This window comes from Herpailurus yagouaroundi, unplaced genomic scaffold, assembly GCF_014898765.1.
Source record: "Herpailurus yagouaroundi ecotype Mexico unplaced genomic scaffold, PumYag 77, whole genome shotgun sequence".
Lineage (NCBI taxonomy): Eukaryota > Metazoa > Chordata > Mammalia > Carnivora > Felidae > Herpailurus > Herpailurus yagouaroundi.
In genome coordinates, this window is record NW_024412388.1 from 68787052 (window position 1) to 68805947 (window position 18896).

Here is an 18896-nt window from a genome sequence, read left to right on the forward strand (position 1 = left end):
CACATGAGTTCAGAGAGTGGTGTAGCACAAGACCTGCTCAACAAGAAGTGATAGGTGGAGAAATCAGTGTAGGAAAGTAGCCAAAGCCAGATGTGACCACATTTTGCTTCACATCTCTGCTCTACTTCTTTCTAATGGAGAGACCCTGGGCAAGTCGCTAAACCTCTCCGAGCTTTGATTTCCCTCAGTAGAACGGAAGCCATCGTAATTACTCCTCACAAATCTCCTGCGTGTCGAATGACCTAGTGAATGTAAAGAGCCTAACCCATCACCTCACTCACAATAAGCACTCGACAATCATAGTAATACATCATTATAATTCTGACCGTGATCATGCGGTTGTGATGCCACCATGGCGGTGGCGGTGATCTCCAATTTTCTTTTTTCCAAGATATCTTTCACCGAAAAAAATTCAGCAAAATCTGTGTGGTAATTTAACCAAACTACAAAATGATTTCACTATCTCTATTTATACAGTAAAATATGAAAACATGAATCCCTTATACTAGATTCTGGTCACGAGAAGAATACGCAATGCATTATTAGTAACGCCCATCCAATTTTGCTTGGATATGAGTTTGCTTGCAATCCCAGCCTCCAGATCTAACTTTCACGACGGGATTTAAGGAGCAGCAGATATGGGTCCTTTCCCAATATCTCAGAATAGCATACGGTTAAAAGCACAGGTTCTGGAGCCAGCCAGCCTAGGTTTCAATCTGGTTCCACCACTTGCCGGCTGTGAGACTGTGCACGTTGCTCATCTCCCCTCTGTCTTGGTTTCTTCCTCTCTAAAAACAATACCTACATTTTAGCAATCACGTGAGCTTTCGTTAATAGTGCATATAAGTATAGGTTATAGTTTTTTTACATAAAATAAATTCTCAACAATGTTAGCTATTATTATGACCCATGATCCAGTCTTTCCACATACTAATTTCATTCCTTGTAAGCACTGCTAATTTTAGGATGGAAGGGCTAGAAATTGATTTACATGTTGCAACCTCCCCAATTTTATCCAGATATTACCATGGTTTTAAAAAATGCCGGTTTTACAGTTATGATTTTCTGGCCAGTACATTGATAAGTTACATGAATATATTTTCCTCTAAAGTCTTTTTTTTTAATTTTCTTTAATGTTTTTTATTTATTTTTGAGACAGAGAGAGACAGAGCATGAACAGGGGAGGAGGGTCAGAGAGAGAGGGAGACACAGAATCTGAAGCAGGCTCCACGCTCTGAGCTGTCAGCACAGAGCCCGACGCGGGGCTCGAACCCACGGACCATGAGATCATGACCTGAGCCGAAGTCGGATGCTTAACCGACTGAGCCACCCAGGCGCCCCTAAAGTCTTAATAAAACAAACAAACAAACAAAAAACAAAGTACTTTGCTAACATTTACATGGAGCCATCAGTGAGTACTAGGATTTCAGATGACTTTTATTGTATTCTTTTTGTTTTTATACGGCCTATTAACACATTTATTTTCCTAGAATTGGCATTTGTAAAAAATGGTTGTTCACCTCTGCTTGAAGTCATTATCACACATTGATTATCAGTCAACACCTTAGAAGGATTAGTTGCCAGTCAGAGATGGTAAGAATTCTTGCAGGATGGATGTGAGGACGATAGCAGAGGCTGAGGAGCAGGGAAAAGCATCCCAGGAAAAGGAAAAGAAAAATGTCAAGGGTGGGAATTAAAGGAAGTAGGGTATGTCAAGGACGGCCAAGGAATAGCCAAAATGTGAAGCCAAATGAGTTTGAATCCAAAGCCTTATGAATGCAGTAATAGCAAGACAAAGCTACATTAAAAAGAATTTTTTTTAATGTTTATTTATATTTGAGAGAGAGAGAGAGAGAGAGAGAGAGAGAGAAAGAGAGAGCAGGGAAGGGGCAGAGACAGAGGGAGATAAGGTTCCAGGCTCCAAGCCGGCAGCACAGAGCCTGACATGGGGGCTCGAACCGTGAGATTAGGGTCTGAGCCAAAGTAGGACGCTTAACCGACTGAGCCACCCAGGCACCCCTAAAGATACATTTTAAAAAATACTTTTAGGGTGCGTGGGTGGCTCAGTCGGTTAAGCATCCGACTTAGGCTCCGGTCATGATCTCAAGGTTTGTGGGTTCAGCCCCGCGTGGGGCTGTGTGCTGACAGCTCGGAGCCTGGAGCCTGTTTCGAATTCTGTGTCTCCCTTTCTCTCTGCCCCTCCCCCACTCTTGCTCTGAGTCTTTCTCTGTGTCAAAAATAAATAAGCATTAAAAAAAATTACTTTCATATGGGGCACCTGGGTGGCTCCGTCAGTTAAGCATCCAACTTCAGCTCAGATCATGATCTCGTGGTTTCTGAGTTCGAACTCTGCTTCCAGCTCTGTGCTGCTGACAGCTCAGAGTCTGGAGGCTGTTTCAGATTCTGTCTCCCAATCTCTCTGCCCTTCGCCCGCTTTCTCTCTCTCTCTCTCTCTCTCTCTCTCTCTCTCTCTTTAAAAAATAAAGAAACATTTAAAAAAATTTTTTTAATACTTGCATGTGATTTTATATAAAAAAAAACTTTCTGGAAATCATTTTACCTGATCCCTATAAAAAAAGAAGACGAAAAGTAAAAGAAAAAGAAAACCTGTCAAATATCATTATTCTAATTTACAGAAGAAATTGCAAAGCTCAGAGTGTGGAAGTAATTTAATATCACATAAAGCTGCATCTTGAACCCACAATTTTTGACTTAGTCCAGTATCTTTCCAGTACACCAACCTGTTTTCATTCATTAATTGATTGCACACTCAAAATACAAAATGAAGTCCACATACACCAACCCCTCACCCCCAAACCAAGAACTATAATTCTTGTTTACAAAAACATACAATTTAGTGTAAGAAATAAAATGTGCGTGTACAAAAGAACTTAAGATCCCTTCCATAGAGAAGATGAGCAAATACAGGATTAAATATAATTTACATGCATAATTCCAACTGCCCCTCCACAGTCCCTCCACCTCTATTTTCCCCCTAATATTGGTCATTCAAAATCAATTTTAGAAGAAGGAATATAATGCATGCATTTTTTCCCACCATCTGTGTCGGTTTTCACTGATTTTTGAGATTCCTTCCTTCCTCCATTCTACATTTATTATATCCTACTAATAGCCACACTCCTGAACCAAGCCCTGGGGCTACAATGTTAAGATAGACACCACCTTTCTCACTCAGGGAGTCTGCCAATTCTTAACAATGTTTAATGGAAAACTTTTAGTTCAGTAAATAGTACAATTGGAGTCTAGATATCAAAATTTCCTAACACTTCCTTCTCTTCAGCAAGTCCCTGTTTTAAGTGCAAGGCTGCTTTAAGTGTGGCTGTTTGCAAGACAAGAGCGATTACTCTCCTTGTCCCATTGTGATGACCTTCACTTTATCACTCCTTTCATTCCTGGTTAACGTTCAGTAGCCTTGTCAGACTTTCTCCTCTCCTATGCCAATCTGTCGCTTCCAGACCTGTTTCACCTCCCTTTCTTGACTGTAACATTCAGAACTGGATTTCTGAGAATTGTTGGTGCAAGCTGTAATAATGCTACTTTTTTAAAAATAAATACACTGATAAAAATAAGAATGTGACTCTGATACTAACCAAGGATTGGAAAAAGGAATAGTTATACAGTGAGTTATTGCAACCTCTTATTTATTTCACTCTTAATGCTCAGTAGAAATCATTTTCTACCTTCAAATATTAGTCAGACACACAGCCAGGTGAGACTGTGAATCTTCATTGGAGCCAGTTAATTTTATCCATCCCCTTGATGTTCTGTCTGAGTTGGGAATACATGTTCATTGCCTTGGTAATTTTCTTGTGCTCATTGCCCAGGTCCCTGAGGATAGTTAATATGAAGTGCAGCTGGGCCTATATATCTATGGCTGTCAATGCACAAGGTTATTCTGTAAATACCATAATCCTCGTGAGTGGGGAGATGACATTCTCATTTGAGGTGTCTTGATCTGATCCTTCTGGAAAGAGTTCATAAACTTTTGCATGTGTCATCCTAGCATTACAAGATCTCTCAGACAAATATCATTTGCTTTAGACCAGAGGAGACTGAGCCATCCCTGTGCTTGTGTAGCTGCTAATATACAGTTTTCTTTCAAGTTCATCAGTAAGTTAGTCCACTGTCCAGATCTACTTTTTTTTTTTTTAAGATCGCTATTGGTCTATTGGATTTTGGTTGAAAACAAACAAAAAAATGCTAACAACAGTTACCATACATTTTATATGCTGGCATATTCCTTTGTTCAGAGTAATTTTTAGAACATTGGACTGTCATTTCCAATCATTGGAGGCTCCATCATGTGCATTATAATTCTGTGCATCTGTTCAAGTCTTCAGTCAGATAATTTGCAAATGGAGATCAAAATATGGCCAGAGTTCTTAAGTCTGTGAAATCTGACTCAAATTTCCATTCCTATTTTTTTCAGTAACCTTCTCTAAGTAAGAAAAATAATGTACATATTTAGTTACATAATCATTTTAGAAATTGTCTACCCTGAAGGAGTGTTGATTTACTACAATTAACACTCCTCTTAGTGTACAGTCAATAAACTTTTTTTGGCACCTAGTCTATACCAAACACTAATATACTGATAGTACAATGGTTAGTGACTACATAGTGGCTAACTGAGTTCAGAGTGATAGAAATTAAATGACTTACCCAATAACAGGCAAAGAATGTTCAGGGCGCACACTTGCAGACGTTACTTTGGGCTAACTCCACCACAAACCCAGGAATTTAATAACAATACTTAATAATTCCATAACATTCAGCATGCACCACGACAATGTTCTGTATAATTCCTACTCCATGCGTAGGAAATATCGGTATCTCTCTTTTGCAGATGAGGAAATTGAGCCACAGAATGATTATGTCACTTGACTAAATTCAGATAACTTCCAAATGGCAGAGCTAGAAATTGAACCCCGGAAGTCTGACTCCCATGTCAAGCTTCTAACATGCTCACAGTATAGCCCCTCATTGAACTCTGCTCTTGATCTCTGGGTCTTTAAATGCCCCCTTCTTTCTCTTGTTTTGAGAATTTCACTCTTTTTTTTTATTCTGTCATCTCATTACACTACATTAGTATCTGGAATGTTTTTCTCCCCATCTTCTTTGTGGCACTAAACTTACTCATCCTACAAAACTCAACTCATAGTTTACTCTCTTCCTTGAATCTTTAGTCTAATATAGATGTAGTCTCCTCTGTGTTCCTATTATATCTTGTGAATGTGTGTGTATAATAACTAATGTTTATTGAGCATTAATATGTGCCAAGCATGAATGCCTTTCCATGGATTATTTGGTCCCATCTTTGCAACATCCCTGTAGGGAAGGCACTCCATTTCACAGAAAGAATATTGAAGTACACCAATAAGTAAAGGATTTGCTTAAGATTGTAATTAATCAATTAATCATAACTGAAACAATAACGATTCAAACTCAGATAACCTGATTCTAAATGCCTTCACCATATTTCCGTATATGTGCTACACACACACACACACACACACACAATTATAATCATAATATTTGCTCCATTGTGTTTTTCACCTTTACTGAAAGCACCCTGAGAGTCAGAGCCATGATTTATTTGATTTTGTATCCCCAATTCCTCCCACAGTGCATAACAAATAAATATAGCTTGAAATTCTATCTGCTGTAAATTTCTCTGGTTCTTCCTCATTGGTTCCCTCCTTTTTCCCCTTAGTCCCCCCGTGATACTTATTTCATGGTGTTTGCCAGGGCTTCAGTTCTCATAAGGTCTTTTCACCCTAAGTGAGATTCACTGTTGTGGCCTTAGTTCCCACCTACATACTTATGATTCCTTCACTCACAGTGGTAATACTGATGTCTGCCTTTCTTTCCTTTCTCTGACTTGCAAACTCCAAGTTATTCTGGATTCAGCTTACCCTGGAGCTTTGTTGGGTTCATGCATCCTTTCCTCTGTATTTTGGATTCATGTTTCTATGATAGCAGGACTCATGATTTGTGTCATGTTATAATTATATGTTTACCTGTATCTCTTCCCCCTGGGAGATGATGGAAAGGAACTGTGCTTGTTTATGTCAGTATCTCAGTGCCTGGAAGAATGTGTCACATAAAGTATGTTCAAAAATATCATTTAGTCAATGAATACGCGAGAAATCTGAAGAATCTATTTTGAATAACATTGTCTTTACAAGAGGATGCTTTTTATTGGAAAGTTATGGGTTAGTGTTTTGTCATTTTACAATAAGAGTAATTTCAAGATGCAGTTACAAACAAATAATATGTTATTAACCCTTACTTTAAAATATAGATTTAATGTAAGAAGATTGATATTTTATTCCTTTTCATGCTTTTTCAATATATAATTAACAATAGGAGGACACATTAACCTTATCTCCAGTATCCAAGCCTCTGCTCTTTGAAGAGTCAAAATCCTTTTGCCCAACTTGTACTTGCCCTGGGTCACGAGTCCACATCAATGCTTCTGGTACAGAAGCAATCTTTTCTCTCTTCTAAGGTAGCAGGGTCATCTGATTGGACTTCCCATGGTCCTGGCTGAATAGGAAGGGAATTAAGTTGCAGTGTCAAAGGAAATTACTCATTCTAAGAAGCATTCACGCATTATCTATGGCCAACACCATCTCTGACACTCATTTATGATTAAAATTAAAAGAAAGAAAGAAGAGGCAGTTTGGCAGCATTTCTATGACAATAAAAATGTGAAGACCAAATTAAATCGATGGTACAAGTCTGTGGCACACCAGATAAGAAAGTGGCTTTCTCGGTGGCGTTTTAGAATTTAGAGGTATACCCAGGCAGAAAAGGAGAGGAAATGTGTGCTCCAATGTGAGATGGTCTATACAGAACTTCATTCTAGAACAAACCTTATTTAGCGTGGTGCCTGATAAGTTCAAATCACCCAGGCATTCTCTCGTGGGAAGTTTTTAAGGAGCAAAGGTCTTTCTAAATGAAATCCTGAAGGTCTTAAAGGAGAAACCTTCTCCAAAACAAGCCCATTCTTCACCTTGCCAATAAGCATGTACAGTTCTGCTTAATTTTATTTTCATCATTGTCCTAAGCATCTATTTGAAACCTGTTTACATTTTTAAGGTAACAGGTGGTTACAATGATTGGTGCAAAAGATAATTTCTTGATAATGTATCCCTGAAATAACATGGAGCTGAGGTAAAATGCAGGCTTTAAGATATTCCAAAAGTACACAGCCTGACTTAAAAATTGTGCTCACAGCCTGACTTAAAAATTGTGCTCAACCCTATGCCTGTAGAAGAAATAAAATTAAAATGTTAGATTTAACAGGAAACTCAAATTGATTCTTTTAAGAGTAAAAATGTTTTTTTGAAAGGTCATGGGACTATTTTCGTTGCTGGAATAAATATAGCAGCAAAGATAGTTTAAATGAGAGAGGCGCCTAGATTTATGTGAAAGACTTATCATCTCTTTGGCCTATTCACACAAGGCAGACAGAACAAAAATGATTTATCAGCTGGGCGATACTCCTTTTAGAGAACTGTGATTTGTTTCTTATATGGGCCTATTTTTATACTTTTATTTTATTGCCTGGCATTTAAACACTTAAGCATCTTTTTCCTTCAGACGTCAGTTTTCTCTACCAAGTGAGCATTTATGTTCTCCTTGTAAAAGCAGGTTCTTGTCAGGTTTGAAGTAACAGTTTACTATTTATTTTATTCTGCTGCTTAAGCATTTTAATGCAAGTGATTCTTGTGCTACTTTCATGTGATCGCGTTGCTGGATGATTCTATATTTCCATAAAAATATGTGTGTGGAGCTCACTGGGAGTTATATACATTTATGCATCCATTATGTAACTATCTGCTAAAACCCATCACAACTAATGGAGAATTTGGTACCAATTACTTATAGTAAATGTTAGTAATTGTATGTGTTTTAGATCAGAATTTAACCTAAAACAAATGCAGATTCAAATTTTAATTTTCTACAGTTTCCTGGAGAAAAGTGTGAATCACATGAAAATTAGTTCATTAGTTACTTCCTGGGGGGCGGGGGGAGGGGGAAGAAGCTAAGTAGCGGTTAATGGTGTTTAGGCAAATGTGTTCCATTCAAACAGTGCTACTGTCTCTGTGAGTGCAACAGGCCTTTCTGAGTTAGTGACAGTTTCCTGGACACAGCACTTGCAAAACAAGGATTGTTTTCTACCCCATTACAAGGCTGGAACTTTAAGATACCAAGTGCAAGTACTTAAGAATAGACAATTCTAAGAACAACTAAAATTTCCTGCAGTTTTCTCCCTAATAAAAATCTCATTATAAATGCCCAAGTTAATCCACTAAAAAAAAAACACTTAAATATCCATATGTTATAGTTCCTTATGTTAAGAGTCTGTAGAAATTACAACCAATATTGAGAAATATGGAGTTACACTGGGATTGATCAAGCCAAATTAGATCTGTATTCTAATTTATCACATGGCTTTCAACAATTTTCTGTTCATTTTATAATGATTTTGAAAGAAATTGATTGGCCTTGTCTGAATTTGGCTATTCTACTAAATGATATCAAGCTATGCCTTCACTATGATTCATGGGTCAATTCACCATTTTACAACAAATGATAGGTGGAAAAAGTTTCCATCTGGCAATTTGGATATACTTTTACATAGAATGTCAGTAGAATTCAAATTTCCTTTAAGACTTAAAAAAAAAAAGTCGAAATAATCAGTAATTCTAATTTTCCATTAAGTAACTTTATTTTTCTTAATTGAGTTCTTAATGCATGTGTTAAGTATGCATTTACTATCTTATTTTATCTTTATAACAGCCTAACGAAGTCAGTATTATTGTCCCCTACATTATAGATGAAAAAATCTATAGGTCCACAATGTTAGCCAACTTTTCCTCTGACATACAGCTTACTAAAGTTGTGGAATTTTGATTTGAGCTTAGCTCTTTCTGTTTGCAGAGTCTAGCTTTTTATCACATCAGTGCTTTACAAATTGTACTCTCTTTTTCTAAAAATGTTAACAGGCACTGTGTGTGTTCTGAGAAAAAAAAATGCAAGTAATATTTTTTCCTAAAATAAAAAACGAGGTATATGTAAAGACAATAATAACTACATGCATTTGATTGTTACTGTACAACAATCTTCCTTTCACAAGAAGTTATTTGTTACAGTTGTAAGCATATAAAATAATATTGTTTTAAAAGCCAGTAAAGAATTAACAAAATTCAGAACTATAGTTTCTTCCTGTCTTAGTCAGCTCAGGCTTCTATAATAAAATAGCATAGACTGGGTATCGTAAACAACAAACATTGATCCCTTATAGTTCTGGAAGCTAAGAAGTCCAAGATGAAGAGATGCCGGAAAATTCTGTTCTTGGCAAGGGCATTCTTCCTGGTTTGCATATGGCTACCTTCTCACTGTATCTTCAATGTGGTGGAGACAGTAAGCTTAGATAGCTCTTCATTTCTTTTTTACAAGGGGGCACTAATCCCTTCATGGGGGCTCCACCCTCATGACCACTTCTAATCCTAATTACCTGTCAGAGGCTTCACTTCCTAATATCTTCACATGGAGAGTTAGGGCTTCAACATATGAATTGGGGGAGTTCACCACCATTCATTCCATAATGCCTCAGTGGAAAATAATTATGTGATAGTTTAGGGGAGTAAAACAAAAGAAAATGCAAATTATTGTCAATAGTCTAGTTTTGGAGTTTAGTGACAGATTGACCTGGGGTCATTATATTACAAAGAAAAGTAAAATAATAATAATATTAATAATAATAATAATAATAAATAAAGGACATTCATGGATTAATGATGAGGGTGAGTCAAGAGTTATAACTGGTGTGATTTATGATTGATCCAATCTTGTGTGCCTAAGGTAAGGAAAGTTGTAGGGAAGGGGGCAGGGGGGGAAGAGGAGGGAAAAAGAAACCTTTTTGCCATACCAGGAAACCCAAAATTCAAAGGGACATCATCTGATTCACAAAAGGATGGTCTTCAATGTTCATACTGAAGCGTAAACAGCCTTAATCAACTAATCCCCATGTTCATTTATGGAGTGTATTATATACTTTGTCTTATAACTTCAATAAGTATTTTTGAGTTAATTTTTATCCTAGGTTAATTGTAGAACATAAATGTTTCCCATGGATTTGTGATTGGTAGAATAATTTAAATGAAAAGAATATTGTGTCTGAATCAAATAATGAAAATTGGAACAAGTCAAAATAAAAATCAGCAAATTTAGCTTTTAAACTCTTAAAAATCATAAAGCAATTTTTCTACACGAAACAATTATTTTTGCATCATCCAAATTCACTGTGCAGATCATGTAATTAGTGATTTTCTTTCCCTTAACACTCAGTACTCATATCAAACAGCTAAATGATGTTTTTGTAATCACTTTCTCATTTAAAAAGATCATTTTTTCTTGCGTGTGAAATTTTCCCCCCAAATGCAACATTAATTAGGCTTTCTTTTTTATCTTATCATGATAAGATTTGTTGTTTTATCTCTAAGAAGATAGGATGATTTTTTAATGTTTTACTGAGAGCTTGTGGCCAATGTAACGTTTATATGTATATGAGTTATCTTTTGCTGCATAACAAATTATTCAAGACAGAGCGGCTTGTAACAACAGTAAGCATTTCTGTCTCTCCCAGGGTTTATGGGTCAGGAGTCTGGGAGTGGCTTAGCTAGGTGATTCTGACTCAGGCTCCCTCAGAGGGTTGCTGTCAAAGTGTCCAGTAGGGTCTTAGTCATCCAAAGCCCGGAGTGGGCCAGCAACAGTGGTGGGCTGGAACCTGCTCACATGACTTACAAAAGAGGGTTCTCACATTCTCTGAAATTCTGCAAGCTAAATGTTAAGTAGCCATTATTAACAATTAAATTATATTAAAGTTATATTACAGTTATTGAAGTTATGTTACGTTATGTATGTACTAAGTTAAAATTTATAATGAAATTCACCATTACAGTATTTTTAAGTACATAGAAATAAATTATACCCAAATCAAAGGTAGTATATAATCAAAACTAATCACTTTCTAAAAGTTTTACTGTTTTACTACAATGAATGCTTTTGAAGTTTATTCGTTCTTTTATTTATTTATTTTTTTTTTAAATTTTTTTTCAATGTTTATTTATTTTTGGGACAGAGAGAGACAGAGCATGAACGGGGGAGGGGCAGAGAGAGAGGGAGACACAGAATCGGAAACAGGCTCCAGGCTCCGAGCCATCAGCCCAGAGCCCGACGCGGGGCTCGAACTCACGGACCGCGAGATCGTGACCTGGCTGAAGTCGGACGCTTAACCGACTGCGCCACCCAGGCGCCCCTATTCGTTCTTTTAAACAAAGATGTAATGTTTATTTATTTGGGAGAGAGAGACTGGGAGAAAGAGAGCGTGTGTGAGTGGCAGAGAGGGAAGGGGACAGAGTTTCCTGAAGCGGGCTCTGTGCTGACAGCAGAGAGCCCATGCGCGAGGCCAGAACTCACAAACCATGAGGTCATGACCCTACCTGAAGTTGGATGCTTAACCGACTGAGCCACCCAGGTGCCCCAGAAGCTTATTAGTTCTTTTACATCTATATGATGGAAATACTATAGAGTTTTGTGCTACTGTGCACCTCTTCCTAGTCCACATTTTGTGACATAAATTGGTAGGTTGAAGTTGGCCGTTGTGTATTTATACAGCAGAAATGGGTAGACCTTATAAATTGGGACTTGATTTATCTTTCTATTCATTGGCCAGACTTAAGAAAGTGGTGCACAAGCTGTTCATAATGCAGATTGTATTTTAATGTGTGTTGTGTCCATAGCTGTCGCATCATCAATCGCACACACAAAAAAAATTGAGGAAGTATTTTTCCAGTCTCCAAAAACTATTTTCTAATTCAACAGAGAAGTCATTCAAGCCATTGATGAACAAGTGAAGTTCCAGCTTATGTGTTTATTCTTCAACTTTTGCTTTATTCATTAATGTAAACAAAAATATCAACCAGCATTCACTTCAAAACTACCCTTGTTCATCAATGACATGAACGTTTTCTTTGCTGAATTGACTAGTGATCAATTTATCCAAAATCTGATCTTGTGACTCTTGTTGGAGATAAATTAAAAAAACTGGTAATCAAATTTTCGAGAAATAAGACTGATCACCTGAAGTATAGGTATATGGAGTTTATAGTAAAGAATATTGTATTGGAGTTTAGAGTAAAGAATAAAGATACATGCATGCTTTTTCAGAGAACAGAAAACCATTTACCAGCATACCATTGAACTGATTGAACTTCCTATGTGGCTCACTCACTAAGCTGGGAAGCTGATGCTGGTTGTTGACATGAGGCCTCAGTTTGTCTCCGTGTGGCCTCTCCACAGGGTTGCTCAACATGCATCTGGCTTCCACCAGAGGGAGTAAAACAGGAGAGGAAGAGCCAGATGGAAACTAAACCCTTTTCACCACCTAGCCTTAGAACTCACATGGCATCCTCTCTCTTGAAACAAATCTAAATCTAGGACTGTTGTCAAAGAATGGTTGATTAGATGAGAGTCACTGCTATTGATGGATTGGATGTCTGTGTCCCACTCCCCCCCTCCTTCATATATTGAAGACTTCACCTACAGTGTGAAGGCATTAGGAGGTGAGGCCTTTGAGGCACTTAGGTTATGAGAGTGGAGCTTTGTAAAAAGTCTGGAACCTTATTAAAGAGGTTCCTTGGCCACTTCCATCACATAAGGTTACAGTGAGGAGATGGCTGGCTATGAGCCAGACTCCAAATCACCCTGTTTTTTGGTCTCAGACTTCTCAGCCACCAGAACGGCGGGGAGTAAATTTCTGTTGTTTATAAGTAACCCACTTTATGGTATTTTTGCTATAGCAGCCCAAACAGACTAAGTCAGTCACTAAGCCAAGGCCTCATCCAAGGGAAGGAGAAAAATCTCTCTTTTACTCTTATCCAAGAATAGCTATCAGCATTACATCAATGCATAATCGTTTTTATATATATATATTTTTAAGGTTTATTTATTTATTTTGAGAGAGAGAGGGAGAGGGTGTGCATGAGCGGGGGATGGGCAAGGACAGGGAGGGACAGAGAGAGAATCTCAAGCTGGTTCTACACCCAGTGGGGAGCCAGATGTGAGATCATCACATTAGCCCAAAGATTCAAAGATTCGGCGCTTAACTGACCGAGCCACTCGGGCGCCCCAGTGCATAATTGTTTTTAAGGAACCACTTTAGCCCAATAAGTTTGAAAGCCATGTATCCTACTACATTGTCCCATCTATTCCTATCCTCGCAAAACCCTTTTCCGGAAGTAATGAGAAGACTAATAGTATTTTGCTAAAATATCAGAAAGAGAAATGATAAGTAAATTATCCATTAATGCCAAAATGAAAAATACATATATAGGACACTTTTCTTTTTATAAATATTAATGCCAGAGAATCTATACAGCACCTGGAAAATTTAGGTGAACTGCTTTTGGCCTACTAGCCATAACTGTCCTAGATTCAGAATTATTTAATTAAAAAATGAGAAAGAGAGGGAAAGGCAAAAAAGAAGATAGGAAGAAAGAAACTGTATAATAATGTAAAATTTAATGCTTAAGGAATTTTTTAATCCTATTCTAAAATTTGTTAGTAAAAATCTAGATATTCAATTGAGATTATGAAGTTTGGAATATTCATTATATATTCTATTCACTTACCTCAGTACCATTTCAAAGGATTTGAGCTTTTGTTGGATCTGCTCTCGGATTCTGAATTTTATGAATAAATAATTTTTTATAGTTCTAGCCTCTATTGTTTCACATTTGATTTTCTGTGACAAGATATAATACAGCAACAGTAATACTTTGCTTTTCCATAACAGTTTCTGCAGCAAGTTTATAAAAGTATTGTCTGTTAACCCAAAGCTAAATTGCGCACTGAGAAATGTGACAGGTATTTGGGGGATGGGGAGATAAAGGGGATGGAGTGGGGGATACCCACCTGGGAATATAATGCTTCTTACTCAGGCTTGCAAAATACCTGCAAAATGAAAGTTATCCATCATATTTATGTAGAAATAGGTCACACATTTCTGCAGTTGTTCTAATCCTTTGGACATCTATAAACACCCATACCACATTTGTGGCATTATAATCTCATAATCAGAAGGAACAATTTGGCAAACCATCTTTACTCCAAGGATATGATCTTTATTCAAACTACATGTTGCACATTCCAGATTCCATTACAACAGCATCTGAGACTGCTGTGGACTGAATTTTGTCCCCCTAAAATTCACATGTTGGAACTGTACTACTCAATGTGACCATATCTGGAGATAGAATCTTCACGAAGTAATTATGTTTAAATAGAGTCATAAGGATCTCTAATCCAATTGGAAAGGCTGTGGCCAATAAGAAAAGAAAGAACCCTCTCCCCGTCTCCAGACTCCCCTCTTTCTCTTCCTGCTATGTGAGCACATAGCTCAAAAGCAGCCATCTATAAACCAGAGAGGTCTTACCATAAACCAAATTGGCCAGCACCTTGCTATCAGACCTTAGAGCCTCTAGAACTGCAAGAAATGTCTGTTGTTTAAGCCACCCAGTGTGTGGTATTCTGTTATGACTGCCTGAGGTGACAAAGAGAAATGTTGTTATTGGGAAGTGAGGTGTCTCTGTAACATACCTAAAAATGTGGAAGTGGCTTTGGAATAGGGTAGTGGGTGGATGCTGGAAAAGTTTTGAGGTGCACACCAGAAAAAGTTGAGATGTCTGTGAAGGGATTACTGGCAGGAAAATGGACATTAAAGGTGAGGTGAAGGCTCAAAAAGGAAAAGAGAGCTGGAGGAAAAGCCTCCATATTCTTAGAGAATGCAGACATAATCAGAAACAGAATGTTGGTAGAAACATGCACCTTCGTGGCCATTCTGGTGAGGTTTCAGATGGAAATGAGGAACAGGTGATTGGAAACTGGATGATTGGTTACTGGAGCGATCCTCATTATAGGATGTTCTAGTATTTCATGGGAGGTAGAACATGAGAGTGGTGAAGTTGAATATTTAGCAGAGGAGATTTCTAGGGAACGTATTGAAGATAAGGCCTGGATTCTCCTTATGCTTGTAGAAAAATGCGCGAGGAAAAAGATGAATCAAAGAAGGAATTGTTAAGCAAGAGGAACCGAACTGGGAAGATTTGGAAAATTCTCAACTCATCCATATTGCAGGGGAAAAAAAAGAAAGAAAGAAACAAGAAAGCTAGTTCTCACTTTTCTCATTTGTTCTCATTTTTCTCACTTCATGCTGAAAAAAAATGCTGAGTGTGTGGCTGAACAACCACTAGATACAGAGATCATGGGTGCAAATCGTGACTTTCAGCCATCTCGGCAGATGCCAGGCATAGAGATTACACCAACAGAGACACTGCAAGTTGGAAATAAAGGGACCTGAGAAAGCAGGACAGGAGGCAGGAAGGCTGTTGGACTTCTTGGATTCTACAGGACCAGACTATAGAGCTATTTGGCTGCAGAATGTGCTATTTTTCGAGACAAAGTAGAAACAGCCCTGAAGCATTCAGAGATCATTCATGCCACCACACCCACTGCAGAACCAAACAGGTAGGGTTACCCTGCAGAGCCGGGGGCGGGGGAACACTGCTCCCACCTTGGGTCTGGAGAGCATAGCATAGCACCAAAGAGGATTATAGCCTTCAAATCTAACAGATTTTAGCTTCTTCTGTAGCTAAGATTCTAAAACCCACACCCGCTGCCTCTGCTACCAAACACATAGTCATCACTGACTTAATTCACCTGCTCCTGGTGTTTTAGAAGAGGATCATGGCAGAAGCATCCTCTGTGACTACAATGTTTCTAAGTGCTGTGCAGAATCTAACTTCATACAAGTTGCCTGTCCTTTACATCTGCTCCACTTCTCTGACCACAAAAGGTACAATTAGTACATGAGGTCTCCAGCAAGGACAACTTTATTAAAAACTTGGGATGGTTTCCCTGAACCTGGCTAAAAGGATTATGAACTGAGAAGCAAATTCTTGAGTTTGAGAGCCAGATTTTAGAAGCATCAAAGAAGAAAAGAAAGCCCAAGAGTAACAGAAACAGTAACAACGCAAAGGGTTCACGGTGAATAGCTTTCAAAGACTGTGCTTCCTTGCTGTCATTGAAAATAAAAAAGTTTTTAAATGAGGACAGTATGAAATATGAGGTGGCCCAACCAAGCCTTTCCAGTGTAATACTGGGAAACAGTAAACAATTACATTATATAAACCAACCATCTGAGCAGAAATGATAATTAAAGTAATGCATCTGTATGCTCCATTGATTTATGAATTTGTTTAATGATTCTCGTTCAGAGTAGCAAAAACTATTATGCATTCACTGATTTTTAAAGGCAATATATAACTGCCTGACCTTTTGTTGCACCAATGGAAGTAATATGCAGTAATACTCAGAGAGATTCAAACGGTCACAGTGATTTTTGATTACATTTTAAACCATATCTATTTTTTTTTTCTTCATTGAAAAAGTTTTATGATTGTGTATTCATAACTATTGATTGTTTGGGAAAGAATCATGGCACCCGAGCAAAATTGCCTCCCAACAGCTAGGGTTAGTCTTAAATCAATGCAAGCAAAGCCATTAACCATGGCAGAAAGCTTGGCTCCAGGCCCCTCCACAGACTTCAGTCCACAGCCCCTAAAGCGGTGTCTGCTTGTAACCAGGTACTGCTGGACAAATGCTGTGATGGGTGGTTGTTCTTATCAGGGAATTTCTTTGTTTATATGGTACTCAGTCACACACTGATCTTTCTATTCATGTCTTGTGGTGTCACCTTCCTTGTTTGTTTTCATTTCTTTTTGACCTGGGAGCCAGAGAATCTTAGGACACCGGGAAACCCAGGAACTAAGTGACGACAAGAATGGCAGAGAAGGAGGGATATTAGCGCTCTGAATTTTGAACTCTTCACAAGCTTCCATCTCTCGCATTTTCTTTCTCTCCCTTACACACACACACACACACACACACACACACACACACACACTCCTCGTACCAGTCTCTCCAAAAATGCAAGAAAGAGATGCTAAACAGGGACATGCTTTGCAAGCTGCACACACACACCGGCGTTCATTCACTCAGTAAATCCAAGCATTCTCTCCTCAGCATACCCATGCTTGACTGGAAGCAGATACAAAGAAACTATAGGAACAACCAATTTGCCAAATCAGATAAGACCACACTTTTATCTATTTCTGTACCATGCCTGTGGGGGTGACCAGTTTCTGATGCTTCATATGGAGGTAGCAGGCTAGGGGGTGTGTGGTCAAACAAAATAAATAAATACTTTCTTTAAACACACTTTAGATACTCCTTCCCTAGTCAGGATAATACTTTACAATCTTCTATTTTCATATTCTTCCCCCCCCGCCCCATACCTTCCTGTCCCATATCAAATTTAAAATAATAATAATAATAATTATTGCAAATATCATTTGAGTATTCCATGAAATATTTTGGCAACCTTACAATTTATTACATGCCTTTCTTTGATTTCCTTTGTGTTAAGATTTACCTCTGTTGAAAATTTGATTGTATTTTTAGGAATTAATTTCTGAGAAAAAATACTAAGCGACAAATAACTCTCTTTGATTTTCTTGGTGCATAGGTATAATTTTACCACTCGCCATGTCTCATAGGATGTGCTGTATTAAATGATGTAGTATTTACCCTGCCTGAGAATATTCTGACAAGAATCCATGTGCTTGTCGCTATCAGAAATTTGCATGAAACAATGTGCGAAGATGTCTGACATCGATTCAAGTGAATTTTTGTAAAACATTTTTGTCTTGTAAACCAAGATTAAACTGGATCTTCAAGGATTTCAGTAAAAACTACTGAAAATTACTTTGGAGGCAATTTAAAAAGAATCGCCAAGATTTGAATCTAAAGAATAATCAGTAAAGAAGCCAATGTAACAACATCAAATATTGAAGAAAGCTGTTGAAAACACTTGAATATAGAATTTCTTTCATAACTGTAACATAGCTTAGACTTCATTAACAAAATTTTGGGGACAGACTGCATGGAAATACGAAGAAAGCACAGAAGCATAGTTGACCTAAGTAAGATCTTTCAGGAGCAAAATTTAATGCCGATAAAACAGGATGATGGTATCTGACAATGCTGTGATTTAAAAAGTTTAGGTTTCTTACATGTAAGCGTTTGTTCACACGCACACATGTATATCTTGATTGTGATGGAGCATTCGAGGACGACTTATATGTCGTTTTTGTAGCAATAGCATGAATTTTCTATCAGCATATCTCTGATCATGGAAAGGAAAAATACGCTCATTTTTTCTGACTTATGACTCAAAGGGATGGTTCTAAATAAAAATGTCCACTGTGTTTTCATTGATTCTATGATTAAATGCAAAATTACAAAAATAAAATATTTAAAATCTGGGACAGATTTCCCACTAGATTATGACAATTTAAAACTTGGTCAAAATTGACCCTAAATTATTTGACAGTGTCCCTTTAAGCCTTTTAAGGGTCACTTAGCATTTCCATTACAAATCTCAACTTTCGGAGGCTTAATGCTTGGCAGTTTAAAGTTGCAGGAGTCTGGAACTTATACAAGTTGTCAGACCAGATGTTTTTTATTTACTAGAGATTTTTTTTTTCTTTTTACCCTTTCTTTTCTTTCCTGTTTCACTAAAAGTGTTGCTAAAACTGCTGGTAACTTGCAAAGTACACAAAAACTAAAAACTTAAAGCTTTTTTATTTTTCTGCGCCAGAGCCATATTTTTCTTTAAAAATATGATAATATGTAGGGATCTGCTCCCCACCACATGATGAAAGTAAACCCACCGATTCCAG

At 37.6% G+C, this 18896-nt stretch overlaps 1 protein-coding gene across 27 annotated transcripts in view; it reads left to right on the plus strand.

Moving 5' to 3' along the window:
• The window catches only part of ADGRL2 (adhesion G protein-coupled receptor L2), a 631449-nt gene that overhangs the window by 27094 nt on the left and 585459 nt on the right, over positions 1 to 18896 (plus strand). The window lies entirely within an intron of this gene.